Below are 16,963 nucleotides of genomic sequence, written 5' to 3'. Positions count from 1 at the left end.
AAAGGAAAAACCATAGCCTTGACTAGATGGATCTTTGTTGGCAAAGTAATGTCTCTGCTTTTCAATATGCTGTCTAGGTTGGTCATAACTTTCCTTCCAAGGAGTAAGCGTCTTTTAATTTCATGGCTGCAGTCACCATCTGCAGTGATTTTGGAGCCCAGAAAAATAAAGTCTGACACTGTTTGCACTGTTTCCCCATCTATTTTCCATGAAATGATGGGACCAGATGCCATGATGTTCGTTTTCTGAATGTTGAGCTTTAAGCCAACTTTTTCACTCTCCTCTTTCACTTTTGTCAAGAGGCTTTTTAGTTCCTCTTCACTTTCTGCCATAAGGGTGGTGTCATCTGCATATCTGAGGTTATTGTTATTTCTCCCGGCAATCTTGATTCCAGCTTGTGCTTCTTCCAGCCCAGCGTTTCTCATAATGTACCCTGTATATAAGTTAAATAAGCAGGGTGACAATATACAGCCTTGACGTACTCCTTTTCCTATTTAGAACCAGTCTGTTGCTCCATGTCCAGTTCTAACTGTTGCTTCCTGACCTGCACATAGGTTTCTCAAGAGGCAGGTCAGGTGGTCTGGTATTCCCATCTCTTTCAGAATTTTCCACAGTTTATTGTGATCCACATAGTCCAAGGCTTTGGCATAGTCAATAAAGCAGAAATAGATGTTTTTTTGGAACTTTCTTGCTCTTTTGATGATCCAGTGGATGTTGGCAATTTGATCTCTGGTTCCTCTGCCTTTTCTAAAACCAGCTTGAACATCAGGAAGTTCACGGTTCACGTATTGCTGAAGCCTGGCTTAGAGAATTTTGAACATTACTTTTCTAGCATGTGAGATGAGTGCAATTGTGCGATAGTTTGAGCATTCTTTATCATTGCCTTTCTTTGGGATTGGAATGAAAACTGGCCTTTTTCAGTCCTGTGGCCACTGCTGAGTGTTCCAAATTAGCTGGCATATTGAGTGTAGCACTTTCACAGCATCATCTTTCAGGATTTGAAATAGCTCAACTGGAATTCCATCACCTCCACTAGCTTTGTTCGTAGTGATGCTTTCTAAGGCCCACTTGACTTCACATTCCAGGATATCTGGCTCTAGGTGAGTGATCACACCATCATGATTATCTGGGTCATGAATATCTTTTCTGTACAGTTCTTCTGTGTATTCTTGCCACCTCTTCTGAATATCTTCTGCTTCTGTTAGGTCCATACCATTTCTGTCCTTTATTGAGCCCATCTTTGCATGAAATGTTCCCTTGGTATCTCTAATTTTCTTGAAGAGATCTCTAGTGTTTCCCATTCTGTTGTTTTCCTCTATTTCTTTGCATTGATTGCTGAGGAAGGCTTTCTTATCTCTCCTTTCTATTCTTTGGAACTCTGCATTCAGATGCTTATGTCTTTCCTTTTCTCGTTTGCTTTTCTTTTCTTTTTTTTTTTCAGTGTTACAGCTCTATTTTATTTAGAAGATAGCAGGAGAGAGAGAGAGAGAGACAGAGAGAGACAGAGAGAGCGCGCGCGCGTACGCACGCGGGAGAGAGAGTCCGAGAGAAAGTGCTTTGGCTCCTCCTTTTATATGTTTTTTCCTCCACCTGGGCCTGCCCCATGCAAATTGGGCTTAGCCAGGAGTGCTGTTTGTTCTGTTTGTTCTGCCTGAAGTCTTCACTCTGGTCCTCGGACCTTCCTTGTCTTTTAGCCACCGCCATTTTGGACTCCTTTTCCCTATTCTACCTACCTAACATTCCCCCCTCAAGAGATGGGAGGCCCAGTTCTTTGGGAATAGGGGCGTCGAGGTCTTTCTGGCTACTTCCTGCTGAACTGGGGTGGCGAGGGGTATTGGGCCTCCCCCTCTTGCTAGTCTCAATCCTCAGAGTCCTTATAGCAGTGTCCAAGGGTGTGTGATATTTTCTGTGGTCAGCTGTAGTTTTCTATCTTTGTTGAACTGGCACTGCATGTTGTAGCTGGTTGACCTGGGCAGAGACAAAACAGGTTAGACAATTGACAGTACATGGAATAATCATAGGCATCATCAATATCGCATAACAAGGACTAGTAGGGACGTTGGTCAATTTTAAATTCACATCGCCAGGATAGCTCAAGTCCCTCCTTGTTCTGGGATCAGACGATCTATCTCCTGTCTGTTTTGGAGTACAGTCTCTGTCAAGCTCTGTTGGCTCCTTAGAGTTATCCTGAGAAATCTTATCCCCAGAAACCAGATTTTGGGGGTGTTCATTAGAATGGCACTCATTGGTAGTTCTGAATAGGTATCTGAGATCTCCCAGGGGCTCACAGGTGTATTGAGTGTCCTCTTCTGTTTTCTTCCATGGCTTGACTCGTGAGTAGTGAATCCAGGAGTCATGTCCTGGTACCTTGACTGCTCATGTCTCTTCTTTTCACAGCTATTTGTAAGGCCTCCCCAGACAGCCATTTTGCTTTTTTGCATTTCTTTTCCATGGGGATGGTCTTGATCCCTGTCTCCTGTACAATGTCATGAACCTCCATCCATAGTTCATCAGGCACTCTATCAGATCTAGTCCCTTAGATCTATTTCTCAGGTCTGATACTGTAAAGAGCAATACTGCATAGGAACCTGGAATGTTAGGTCCATGAATCAAGGCAAATTGGAAGTGGTCAAACAGGAGATGGCAAGAGTGAACGTTGACATTCTAGGAATGAGCAAACTAAAATGGACTCAAATGGGTGAATTTAACTCAGATGACCATTAAATCTACTACTGTGGGCAGGAATCCCTTAGAAGAAATGGAGTAGCCATCATGGTCAACAAAAGAGTCTGAAATGCAGTATTGGTTGCAATCTCAAAAATGACAGAAGTATCTCTATTCATTTCCAAGGCAAACCATTCAATATCACGGTAATCCAAGTTTATGCTTCGATCAGTAATGCTGAAGAAGCTGAAGCTGAACAGTTCAATGAAGACCTACAAGACCTTTTAGAACTAACACCCCAAAAAGTTGTCCTTTTCATTATAGGGGATTGGAATGCAAAAGTAGGAAGTCAAGAAACACCTGGAATAACAGGCAAATTCGGCCTTGGAGTATGAAATGAAGCAGGCCAAAAGCTAATAGAGTTTTGCCAAGAGAACGCACTGGTCATAGCAAACACCCTCTTCTGACAACACAAGAGAAGACTCTACACATGGACATCACCATATGGTCAACACCAAAATCAGATTGATTATATGCTTTGAAGCCAATGATGGAAAGCTGTATACAGTCAGCAAAAACAAGACCAGGAGCTGACTGTGGCTCAGATCATGAACTCCTTATTGCCAAATTCAGACTTAAACTGAAGAAAGCAGGGAAAACTACTAGACCATTCAGGTATGACCTAAATCAAATCCCTTATGATTATATAGTGGAAGTGACAAATAGAATCAAGGGATTAGATCTGATAGACACAGTGCCTAAAGGACTATGGATAGAGGTTGGTGACACTATACAGAAGGCATTGATCAAGAACATCCCAAGAAAAAGAAATGCAAAAAAGGCAAAATGATTTTCTGAGGAGGCCTTACAAATAGCTGAGAAAAGAAGAGAAGTAAAAGGCAAAGGAGAAAAGGAAAGATTTGAATGCAGAGTTCCAAAGAATAGCAAGGAGAGATAAGAAAGCCTCCCTCAGTGAACAATGCAAAGAAATAGAGGAAATCAATAGAATGGGAAAGACTAGAGATCTCTTCAAGAACATCAGAGCTACCAAGGGAACATTTCATTCAAAGATGGGCTCAATAAAGGACAGAAATGGTATGGACCTAACAGAAGCATAAAAAATGGTATGGACCTAACAGAAGCAAAAGATATTAAGAAGAGGTGGCAAGAATACACAGAAGAACTACACAAAAAAGATCTTGATGACCCAGATAACCACGATGGTGTGATCACTCACCTAGAGCCAGGCATCCTGGAATCTGAAGTCAAGTGGGTCTTAGGAAGCATCACTATGAACAAAGCTAGGGGAGGTGATGGAATTCCAGTTGAGCTATTTCAAGTCCTAAAAGATGATGCTGTGAAATGCTGCACTCAATATGCCAGCAAATTTGGAAAACTCAGCAGTGGCCACAGGACTGGAAAAGGTCAGTTTTCATTCCAGTCCCAAAGAAGGACAATACCAAAGATGTTCAAACTACTGCACAGTTGCACCCATCTCACACTAAAAAAGTAATGTTCAAAATTCTCTAAGCCAGGCTTCAGCAATACGTGAACCATGAACTTCCAGATTGTCAAGCTGGATTTAGAAAAGGCAGAGGAACCAGAGATCAAATAGGCAACATCTGCTGGATCATCAAAATAGCAAGAGAGTTCCAGGAAAACATCTACTTCTGCCTTACTGAGTATGCCAAAGCCTTTGACTGTGTCGATCACAACAAACTGGAAAATTCTGAAAGAGATGGGAATACCAGACCACCTACCTGTATCTTGAGAAATCTGTATGCAGGTCAAGAAGCAACAGTTAGAACTGGACATGGAACAATGGATTGGTTCCAAATCGGCAAAGGAATACTTCAAGGCTGCATATTGTCACCCTGCTTATTTAACTTGTATGCAGAGTACATCACACGAAATGCTGGGCTGGATGCAGCAAAAGCTGGAATCAAGATTGCCAGGAGAAATATCAATAATCTCAGATAAGCAGATGACACCATTCTTATGGCAGAAAGTGAAGAAGAGCTAAAGAGCCTCTTGATGAAAGTGAAAGAAGTGAGTGAAAAATTTGGTTTATAACTCAACACTCAGAAAACTAAGATCATGGCATCCAATCTGGTCACTTCATGGCAAATAGATGGGGAAACATTGGAAACAGTGAAAGATTGCAGATGGTGACTGCAGCTATGAAATTAAAAGATGCTTACTCCTTGGAAGAAAAGCTATGACCAACCTAGACAGCATTTTAAAAAGCAGAGACATTACTTTGCCAACAAAGGCCCATCTAGTCAAAGCTGTGGTTTATCTAGTAGTCATGTATGGATGTGAGAGTTGGACTATAAAGAAATCTAACTGCCGAAGAATTGATGCTTTTGAACTGTGGTGTTGGAGAAGACTCTTGAAAGTCACTTGGACAGCAAGGAGATCAAACCAGTCAATCCTAAGGAAATCAGTCCTGAATATTCATCGGAAGGACTGATGCTGAAGCTGAAACGCCAATCCTTTGGCCACCTGAATGGAAGAACTGACTCATTTGAAAAGACCCTGTTGTTGGGAAAGATTGAAGGCAGGAGAAGGGGATGACAGAGGATGTGATGGTTGGATGTCATCACCGACTTGATCGACATGAGTTTGAGCAAGCTCTGGGAGTTGGTGATGGACAGGGAAGCCTGGCATTCTGAAGTCCACGGGGTCACAAAAAGTCAGACACGACTGAGCGACTGAACTGAACTGAACTGATCTTAAAGACACTAGAAAAAGACAGGGAATAGAAATTATTAGATACTGTACTGTTGGGGTGTGCAAGAGACTTAGAAGAGTCAGCTGCATGATAATATGAAACTTACACTCCATCAACAATAGAGTCAGGGGGCTGAGTGACGGGGCACACACCTACTTCCCACTGCTGTTTCCTTGCACTGCTGTCAATATTGATGCAATTTTCCAATTCTTTCTTAATCTTTACTTGTTAATAGAAAAAAATATTCATTGCTCTTAAAGTATTTTGGAATTATAAACGTATTGTCCATTTCTGCCTCCATTCCATTCTATGTTTAGAGAGAGAATATAAAGCCCTGAGGAAGAATCACAGAAATCTGTTTTCTTTTAAAATTCAACACTGTTGACAGGGGTTAGATTTAAAATGGTTATCAAAGAGACCTCAACAGTGTGGAAAGTGGATTAAGTAATGAATTACATGCTAGTCTGGGTTACATGATGTTAACAATATGAATATTTAGTTCTATTGATAACAAGGTATATGTGAACTTAGAAAAAAATCTTTGGGTGTGTTGGACATTTTTATAAAAAAAGAAACTTTTGGTTATTTTGTAAAATGGACAAGGTTCACTTCATATATGAGGAGGTGGAATCTTGTGGAATTGAAGAAAGCTCATCTCACACCCAAACTAACTAATGTTTGAAACATAGAGAGGCTCACCCTCTCCTCAGATGCCTTCTCAGTGTAAGGACGGGGTATAAATGCAGAGTTGGTGGTGTGAGATGATGGATGAGGGTCTCCTCTGGTTGCCAGAGGATCTGTGACCAGCACAAAAACTGCTTGGTCTGGGTTAATTAATTGCAGGAACAGTTTATTCAGATGCAGGGCAAGCACCTTGGCTAAAATCTCAGCATCTGTGTTGATTAAAGATCTGAGGCTGAAGGAAGCACATAGTTGGGGGTCTTAGATGGGTTTGTGAGCCATATGGGCTTCTTTTAATGAGGGAGGGTTCTGTGATCCAAGTCTCAAAGCTATGCTGTTCTAGTCAGCACTAACGGAGCATCTCTTGTCCAGCACCAAAGTACTTCCCAGTCCTATTAGGGCAATCATTTTTCCTGGTTATTTGTTTCAATAATCTTTTCAGAATCTCAATACTATTTTTCATTTCTTACAGACCTAGTGATAAGAGAACAAGGTGCAAAATCTTGCTGGCCTCGTTTAAGTTCAGGGTAGATCCTGAATAAAAATCTGTTTTGAATATTATTGCTGATGAAATGTCCACTAGTCTATTATGGCACTGTAAAGATGTGAGTTGTAGAATATATATTCTCTGAGATTTTACCTTTAGGATATTATGTCTATAATCAGTTTTTCTTGGCTTTGACTTTCTGTTCATTATAGCTATAGAAATGGACACAGAAGTTCAACTGAAAAGGAAATTATAATAAAAATTTAAAAATACAGCTGCATCAATAAAACTAAACTTCTTTAGGTTGCACAATCTCCTGAAACATTCATAATTTGAAAATACTGTGGACCTTATCCAAGGATTTTTTAAAATATAAATTTATTTATTTTAATTGGAGATTAATTACTTTGCAATATTGTATTGGTTTTGCCATACATCAACATGAATCCGCCACAGGTATACACATGTTCCCCATCCTGAACCCCTCACCCTCCTCCCTCCCCATACCACCCCTCTGGGTCGTCCCAGCGCACCAGCCCCAAGCAACCAGTATCATGCATCAAACTTGGACTGGCGATTCGTTTCATATATGATATTATACATGTTTCAATGCCATTCTCCCAAATCATCCCACCCTCTCCCTCTCCCACAGAGTCCAAAAGACTGTTCTATACATCTGTGTCTCTTTTGCTGTCTCGCATACAGGGTTATCGTTACCATCTTTCTAAATTCCATATATATGCGTTAGTATACTGTATTGGTGTTTTTCTTTCTGGCTTACTTCACTCTGTATAATAGGCTCCAGTTTCATCCATCTCATTAGAACTGATTCAAATGTAAAAGGATTTTTAAGAATTATAAAGCTATGCCACACAAGGATCTAAGTCAGATGTAAACTTATATGCTTACTTAGGGAAACAAAACCTTGAGTTAAGAGCAATGTTTTTTTCCTCAAGTTCTTTGTTCTCTTTACTCCATTTGATTTCTATACAGATCTAAGTCAACTACTGGCATTAGAGTCTATTCATCCAGGTCATCACACTTAAACATCTCTTTATCTTGTGAGTTGATTTGTAAACTTTTCTATTATGAAATGTGTCACAAATAAATGAGGGCATGTAATGTATAAGTAGATTTCTAAAATAATGATAAAGTAAGCATCCATTTTTCTCTCACCTTAAGAATTAGTACATCTTTAATTTGTCGTGATTCTCCTCCAAATTGTGATCTCCAACCTTTCTCAGAGGTAATCATCATTGGCATTTATATGATTTGATATTTCCCATTCCTTTAAGTTTTCCATTTACATAGCTATTTGTCCTATAAATAAGTTGGAATCATATGTTTTGTTCTGTAACTTGTCTTTATTGCTTCCAATATGCTGCAGAGATCATCCATGTGGATGTGTATACTTGTGGTTCATTCATTTTTACTGCTGAAGTGTAATCTATTGAATGAATATACTATAATTTATCAATCAGTTCTACTGATGAAAGACTGTGGATGGTTTCAATTTTTGCTATTGGGAAAAGAGCAAATATAAAGATGTCTTCTTGTACAAATGGGCAAGAATTTTTCTAGATACAGAACTAAGAGTAGAATTACTGGGTTATGAAGTATGTATATACCAGAATCAAAATTTCTAAGTATGGTCTAATGGTTTTCTAAAATGATTTTTACCAATATTTACATTAACCAGTTTACCAATATTTACATTAACAGTTAACTACATTAACTGTTACATGAGTTTACAAGGCTTCAAGTCTCTGCCAACTTGATATGGTCATAATATATATGTAAATATGTATATTTGCATAATATATACAAATGTATGTAATCAAGTTGTGATATCCTGTATCATAATTTTAATTAATATTCACTACTTATGAGATATAGCACACTTTTATATGTTTATTTGCTATTTTTCATCTTCTATGAAATGTCTGTGCTATTATTTCTATTGGACTATTGATAACTTAGAAATATTCTCATTCATTCTTTATACAGTCTGTATACTAATTCATTATAGGTCAGGCAAATATCTTCTCCCAGTTTGTGGTTCTCTTCTCACTGCCTTAGTTGTGCTTATTGATGAATAGAGTGCTGAATATTTTTGAATTTTAATTTTGAAATAATTGTAGGTTCACATGCAGTTGTAAGAGATAATACAGAGTGATCCCATATACCCTTCTCAAAGTTTCCCCAGTGATAACATCTTGTACAGCTGTAGTACAATATCACAATCAGGAAACACATTGATACAATCTATTGATCTTATTCAAATGTCAGCAGTTCTGCATAAACTTGTGTGTGTGTATTTAGTTCTGTTCAAATTTTATCACTTGCTTTATCTTGATATAGCAATCACTACCTTCAAGATACAGAACTGTTCCTTCATCTTAGGGTTCTCTCATATTATTATTCCTTTAGGCTCACATTCACCCCCGTTCCCCCACCATCCCTAAACACTGGTAACCTCTCATTTCTAGAATGTTATATAAATGGAATCATAAAATATATTACTTATTATTTGAACCTCCCTCCCACACCCCTATGTTGTCCCCAGAGCCCTGTATTGAGCTCCCTATGTTATACATCAACTTCCAACTAGATATCTGTTTTACCTATGGTAATGTATATTTCAATGACACTCTAAGTATATTACTTTTTGAGGTTGGTTTTTCTCACACAGCAGAAATCCTTTTAGATTCATCCAAGTGTTTGATCCCTGGGTTGGTTGGGAAGACCCCCTGGAGAAGGGAAAGGCTAGCCACTCCAGTATTCTGGCCTGGAGAATTCCATGGACTGTATAGTCCATGGGGTCGCAAAGAGTCGGACATGACTGACTTTCACATTTTTTTTTTTTAAGTTGCATGTATCAATAGCTTGTTACTTCTTGTTGCTGAGTACTGTTCCATGTTATAGATGTATCACAGTTTATGTAACCATTCACTCATTGAAGGACATCTGGGTGCTTCCAGTTTTTGGCTATTATAAGTAAATTAAAAAAAAAAGAATTAATAAAAGACTTTTTTAAAAAAAGTTTTTAGGTTGACAGAAAAGGAGCAGAAAGTACAGTGAATTCCCATATATACCACTCCTCCCCCACTTTCCCATCTTATTAACATTTTACACTAGTTTTGTACATTTATTACAATTGGTGAGCTAATATTGATACAATACTATTTACTAAAGTCCATATTTAAACATTATGTTTCACTCTTGGTGTTGTATATTCTATGAGTTTGGAAAAATTTACCATTAGAGTTTCATACAGAATAGTTACCTGGCCGTAAAAATCCTCAGTGGCCTGCTTATTCATCCCTTCCTATTCCAACCCCTGGCAACCACTACTCTTTTTACTGTCCTCATAGTTTTGCCTCTTCCAAAAGATCATATAGATGGAATCATAAGAGCACATAGCCTTTCCAGATTGGCTTTTTTTGTTTTAAGTTAATACACATTTAAGTTTCTCCATGTCTGTTTGTGACTTGATAGCTCGTTTGTTTTTAGCACTGAATCATATCACATAGTCTAGATGTATCACAGCTAATTTGCCCATTTATGTACTAAAGGACATCTTGGTTGCTTCCAGATTTGGGCAATTATGAATAATAATGGTGTAAACATCCATGTGTAGGTTGTTATGTGAATATAACTTGTTGGCTCATTTGAGTTAGTAACAAGTTGCTATTTTCTCCCACAGGGAAAAGTGAGAGTGTATGAGTGACAGCCAGACTTCCCTAGCTATGCAGGACACTGTCCAGGAGGTCTAGTTCTTTCTTGCTTCATCCATATGGATGAGGAAATCTACAGGATTGAGGGATTGGGAAAAGCTGGGAGCAAAGTAGCCAGGGCTCAGAACTCATCAAAGGGACACTACTAATGGCTTTTCATTTCTTCCTACTAACCACATCACAGACTCTATTAGGAAGCTCACCCACTAGCCACTGGATATACCTCACCTGTGGGCCTCTGCAACTGGCCCACAGGTACCCACACCACTATGAGCTTCTCATCCATACTCGCATCTCTCCTTCCTCCCCCCATTCTAGCAGACTGTATAGATGGCAAGAGTGAGCCTTTGCAGGTAGCTAATAAGGAGGTGTAGAAAGTCAACCTAACGATGGGATCAAGAACAAGCTCACAAACTTGAGCATTTTAGGGTATTGTCCTAGAGAAAACAAACAGGAACCTCAAAGTACTTAGGCTGGCTTTGTGGGATTGAGAAAAAGCATATAATTTTAAGAACTCCTCATGAAGAGGGAACTAGAAGTGTGAACCAGACACATCCATAGAAAATCCTCAGAATTCTTAACCAGGTGAAGATAAATTGAAAGTTGCTCAGTCATGTCTGACTCTTTGCAATCCCATTAACTGTACCATGGAATTCTCCAGGCCAGAATACTGGAGCCTTTCCCTTCTCCAGGGAATCTTCCCAGCCCAGGAATCAAACCTAAGTCCCATATTGCAGGTGGATTCTTTACCAGCTGAGCCACAAGGGAAGCCCTTGTGAAGGTGAAGATATATGTCTCCCAAATCCAGTCTGCAAGACTGGATGAAGTGCTTACTGCTTCAAATGCAAAGACATCAATGCAAAACCTCAAGGAACACATAAAATCAAGGAAACATGACTTCACAAAAGGAACATGATAGCTTTCCAGTTTCAGACCACAGAGAAATGGATATCTACATATTTCCTGACAAACAACTGAAAATAATTGTTTTAAGGATGCTCAGTGAACTACAAGAGAACATAAATAGATGACTCAATGAAATCAGGAAAATAATACATTAATAAAATGAGAGGTTCAACAGAGAGCTATAAATCATAAAAGCAAATTCTAAAAATAAAGAATACAAATAATGAAGTGAGAAATGAAACAGATCTTCAACAGCAGATGTGGTCAGCAATGGAAAAAGTCTGTGAGCTTAAAGACAAGTCATTTGCAGTTATCCACTCAGGATACTCAGATACCACAGAAATACATAGTATTAATATTAGAGACTACTATGAACATTCATATGAGAACAAGTTGAATAAGTTAGAAGATATGGGTAAATTCCTAGAAATACACTCTACCAAGACTGAATCATGAAGAAATAGAAAATCTAAATAGATCTATAACTGGTAAAGAGATTGAATCAGTAACTGAAAACTTCCCAAGAAAGAAAAGCCTAGATGTACACGGTTTGGCTGGTGAATTCTACCAAACATTTAAAAAAGAATAAATAATAATCTTCTTCAAACTATTCCATAAAACTGAAGAGGAGGGAACACTTCCAAATGCATTTTACAGAGCTAGCATTACCCTGAAACCCAAATCAGATAAAGACAGTACAAGAAAAGAAAGCCACAGACCAACATCTCTGATGAATATAGGTGTAAAAATTGTCAAGAAAATATTAACAAACTGAATTCAACAATACTTTAAAAGGATTATACTCTCTGAAGTGGGATTTATCTCAATCATGCAAGGATAATTCAACAAATACATTAATAATGTGATGAACCACATTAACAGAATGAAAAATAAAAATCATATAATCTCAGGAGATGCAGAAGAAGCACTGAACAACAACATTCAATTTCCTTTCATGATAAAAACTTGACAAACTTAAGCACAGAGTGAATGTATTTCAGCATAATAAATACCATACATGAGAAATCCACCACTAACATCATGCTTAATGATGAAAAGTTGAAAAAATTTCCTCTAAGATTAAATGTCTATTCAACAGCCCAATTTTTTAGCCAGTTAGTTGTTCTATGTCCAGTTCTAACTGTTGTTTCTTGACCTGCATATAAGTTTCTAGGTTGAAGCATCCCAAACAGAAAATGATATTCTGCTTAACTGGAAAAGAGGAAAAGCGCTTAACTGGATAATAGAACAGAACATTATAAAAGTTTTTTCCAACACCATTCACTTAATTTTCATCTTAGTCCCCTTTTCTACTCTTATCCTGCATTGAGCTATATCTGAAAAGGGACTGAATTCCCCCCCCAAATTTGGCAGTTAATCTAATTTATGTCTATTGATGCTTGAAACTATTTATCTATTGCCCACTGTTCTATTTGTACATTTTAATTTAACATGATGTCTAAATATTTTCCTAGTTTTGAAAAATGTCATACTTTTCCTTGGAAAAGTAACACATAACAAAAAATTACTTTCTAAGATAAACTCACTTACCTGAAACATAAATATAGTTCTTAAAAGTAATGAAAAATATTTGGGTAATTACATATATTTACACATTATCAAAACCTGCGCCAAACAAAGTTATAAATATGAACTAAGTTCATGGATTTAGAGGGAAGAAAATTCAGCATAAGGTGCCATGAAATAAATTCAAAATACTCATTTCCCAGACTCACAGATTATTACCCAAATCAGCATGTATAAACAAATTCTTGTTTCCATTTCAAACTATGCTATTTTAAATATTTCTTCATTCATAGAAGGAAAATTCACAAGATATAGCATGTAAATCTGAACAGAGTATGCTGCTCTAAAAATGTAGAATGATTATTTAAAGGTTAGTGTGATGCTTACAACTTCATGACATGGAAGAACAGATAAACAAAAAGATAAGTGGTTGACAGAGGACCACTTACTGGTATGGCCTCAGCCTATTAATACTATTTTCATTTAATAAAACTCAGACAGAAGTAGAAATTTTTAATTTAGGGCATAGGAACAAATCAAATGGCACAAAACAAGTGTCATATAAAACAATTATTGAATGTCATAAGCAAATAAACAGGTTTATGGGTCTCAAAATTGTCTCTGACTTAAAGTAAACTCAGGAGCATATACAAAAGGAAAGTCACAGAAAAACTGATCAGTGCATAGGATTATAAAAGAAAGGCTAAGTTTTCAATAATTGTCATATTGTAACTTCACTCATGTTACAAACGTTTAATTAATATTTTCCCTAGTATAACAATCAGTCTATGACTGCCTCTTAAACACTATTATTCTGTTTAGACTAGCTGGTAATTACAGGAGACAAAATTTCACCTAACATGTAAAAGTTGTCCAGATGAAATGAAATAAAGATACTATTTAAACCTTGCTTCTGGAGAGTACCAAAGCCAAGAATGTCTGGTCTGGACAAACTTTGAAATATTGCATAGTTTTCTGTAATTTTGCACATGTACAGCAGAGGGCACTAATATAATTATAGTGGTTGGGCCTGCTGGGAGTAATTATCTGTGATTTTGGGATTCACTGGAAGTAGTAAACTAGAAAGTCTTTCTCATCTTCATCAGTGAATAGTTTCCTACTATCTAAATAGGGAAATTCTTTGCATGAAATTTACTTAATTTTTATAGCTAAAGGGCCATAATAATAGAAAGTTAACATTGATTATTCCCTAAGAAATCAACAACACAATGAGTGATCTTTGAATATCATAAACCAGCTTCCTCAAAAGACCAATAACACTCCATCAACCTCTCTCCCACATCCTCTTGCTCTCACATAGCTACACTCACCTAACTGCATCTTTTCCCAAAACACCGTCCCAGAAATCTAAAAGTGGAAAAACTTTTGGCTATGTTAGCACCTTTTTATGATACAGTTGAAGCATTGTCTGATCGTAATGATCTGTATAAGGTGATGGAAACTTTGAGACAAGTGGAAAGACTAACAATTAGCTGTTGTTAGGAGAAGGAAATGGCAATCCACTCCAGTATTCTTGCCTGGAGAATCCCGTGGACAGAGGAGCCTGGTGGGCTGCCGTCTATGCGGTCGCACAGAGTCGAACACGACTGAAGTGACTTAGCAGCAGCAGCAGAGAGAGTTAGCCGAAATCACCCTCAAATATGTTGTTTTATTACAAAGAGGAAGAACAGATGGTCAAACAGTTTTGTGGTCTTCATTTTCTAGGTAAAGTTAGTAGAATAATTGCTATCTCTAGCAAAGCATGAAGTATGTATAGTAGAGAAAACAATCACTTGTTTTATGAATTTAACTGTGATAGATGTATGGGCTTTGCTTTCCAGGAGATCACCACATCCCTGTTTCATCCCTTCAAATACCCTGGTGCAAGCCAGCATCATCTCCTGCTTGAACTGGTTTTCCTGCTTTTAGTGCCATTTTCCTAACCCCACAATCCATTCTCCCCACAATGGAGTGGTCTTTTATTAATGTAGAGAAATCATCTCTCTCCTCTGCTTAAAATCCTTCTGGAGTTTCCTGTTAGTCTTACAGCAAAATCCAGATTCCTTCCTTCATCTTACACCACATTTTCTTTCACTCTAACTCCTATCATAGTTGCCTCCTTTCTGTTTTAAGAGCATATCAAGCAACTTCGTTCCTCAGGGCTTTTGTATTTGCTACCCACACGCCAAGATTTTTAGATGGTTTCTCATCTTTCAGATTTCAGCTTAAATTGTATCTCTCCAGAGAGGGCTTTTCTCATCAACCTAACAAAAGTAGTCTATGCAGATACTCTCTATCTCATTATACTTTTCTGTCTAGCAGGTATCACACACTCCCTCTCTTTTTAAGTTGTTTATATTGCCTTTCACCATTTTTAGTTCCCTGAAGATAGGGACTGGTTTACCCTTTCATATCTGCATCTCCAGTGCTAAGCTTCTAGCACATAATAGGTACTCTGTACATAATTTGATTCACTAATTGTATAATCATGAGATATCTTTTGCATTCCAGAAGCAATGCCTGGCATGTTTTTGTTTTTAATTTTTAAAAGCTTAACTCATGTATTTTAACAAGATTGATTCTCAGTTGACTGCATGTCAGACCCACTTGGATGCTAAGTCCCTTCAGTCGTGTCCGACTCTGTGCGACTCCATGGGCTGTAGCCTGCCAGGCTCCTCTGTTCATGGAATTTTCCAGGCAAGAATACTGGAGTGGGCTGCCATTTCCTTCTCCCCAGACTGAGTTGGGGAACTTAAAAAAAAAAAAAAAAAGCAACACCTCAGTTCCACACCACACCTGTTAAATCAGAATCTCTGGAGATGAGACCAAGGTATTATTTGAAGAGATCCTTTGATTCTGATCTGCAACCAGCATGGGAAAAACACAGAGTAACTATCATTCCCTTTTCTTTAAACTCTTTCTCAGCTCCTTTGTTATTCCATTAACATCCTTTAGTGTGATTCCTTTTCAAATGATTTCTGTAAGAAATATTTCTGGGAAATCAGAGACAGAAAATGCTTGTAGTCTTTACCAACCCACTTCAAATTGGAGTTCGCTTGTGGATCACAAAGCTTGATCTCTAGTCACGTGGATACTTTTATCCCCTTGGAATGGGCTCCTTTGGGGCTCCATGAAAACAGACATTTCCTGGGAAATAGTTTATGTGGATGTACCAACCTATGAAACACTGCAGTATTTAGATTTCGCTTATAAGCTTTTGCTTTTTACTCATACTTTGATTTCCCATTGTCTGATAGCCGAGTTGCCAGTCCAGGTTAGATGCACGATACCGGATGATTGGGGCTAGTGCACTGGGACGACTCAGAGGGATGGTATGGGGAGGGAGGAGGGAGGAAGGTTCAGGATGGGGGACACATGTATACCTGTGGCGGATTCATTTTGATATTTGGCAAAACTAATACAACTATGTAAAGTTTAAAAAAAAAAACAAAAAAAAAACAAAAAAAACCAAAAAAAAACAAATATGTGCATGGTATGCTTCCCACTCGTTGAAGTAACTCATTTATTTAAACGTTCCTCTTGGATATACTTTCTCTGATCACACTGCCTAAAACAGGGCTTAACCACTGCCTTCACTCACTCTTCCCTTCCTTTGCTTTATTTCTGTTTACATAACAGCACTAATTAACAAGTATATTTCCTTGTTTATGATATGTTTTCCCCTACTAGAATATAAGCTCCGTAGAAGTCAGGATTGTGACTGTTCACTGCTATATCCTGAACAGTGTTCAGTATTTGTTGACAAAAAATGAAGGAATAAATGACCAGTGTCTGGCAAGGGGTTCCCAAATTGATTTCATTTTCTTTCTTCCTATTATCCCATAGAATTTTGCTATAACAAGAAGCATCATACAGGAAAAAAAAAATGTTAGTGGCAAAAGGAATTATTTTCATTAATTTAACAGTTTTATTTTTTCCCAAGTAGTCATTATCATACATGAGTTATATTTATATTAGATTTTAACTTTGATAAAAGTTACCCATAAAAATCAGGCTTACCCAGTGTTTCAGTGGTAAAGAATCCATCTGCAATAACGAGATGTGGTTTGATCCCTGGGTCTGGAAGGTCCCCTGGAGGAGGAAATGAAACCCACTCCAATATTCTTGCCTGAGAAATCCCATGGACAGAGGAGACTGGTGGGCTGCAGTCCAAGAGGTTGCAAAGAGTTGGACATGACTGAACAACTGAGCACACATGCATCCGTA

General features: G+C 37.9%; 1 long non-coding RNA gene across 1 annotated transcript; it reads right to left on the bottom strand.

The window, feature by feature from the left end:
- Window positions 1-1,331: 1,331 nt before the first annotated feature.
- LOC147366858 (uncharacterized) lies at window positions 1,332-16,885 on the bottom strand. Its single transcript, XR_015169501.1, has 2 exons — window positions 16,757-16,885; window positions 1,332-1,968 (listed from the first exon to the last, which is right to left on the bottom strand). It is a non-coding gene; the product is annotated as an uncharacterized LOC147366858 (long non-coding RNA).
- Between the last annotated feature and the right edge of the window lie 78 nt (window positions 16,886-16,963).

This window comes from Bos grunniens, chromosome 8 (genome assembly GCF_055505025.1).
Source record: "Bos grunniens cultivar Pamir isolate PY7600 chromosome 8, Bosgru_T2T1.0, whole genome shotgun sequence".
NCBI lineage: Eukaryota > Metazoa > Chordata > Mammalia > Artiodactyla > Bovidae > Bos > Bos grunniens.
The sequence above is the reverse complement of the archived record's forward strand: the minus strand, read 5'-3'. Positions and strand labels throughout refer to the sequence as shown.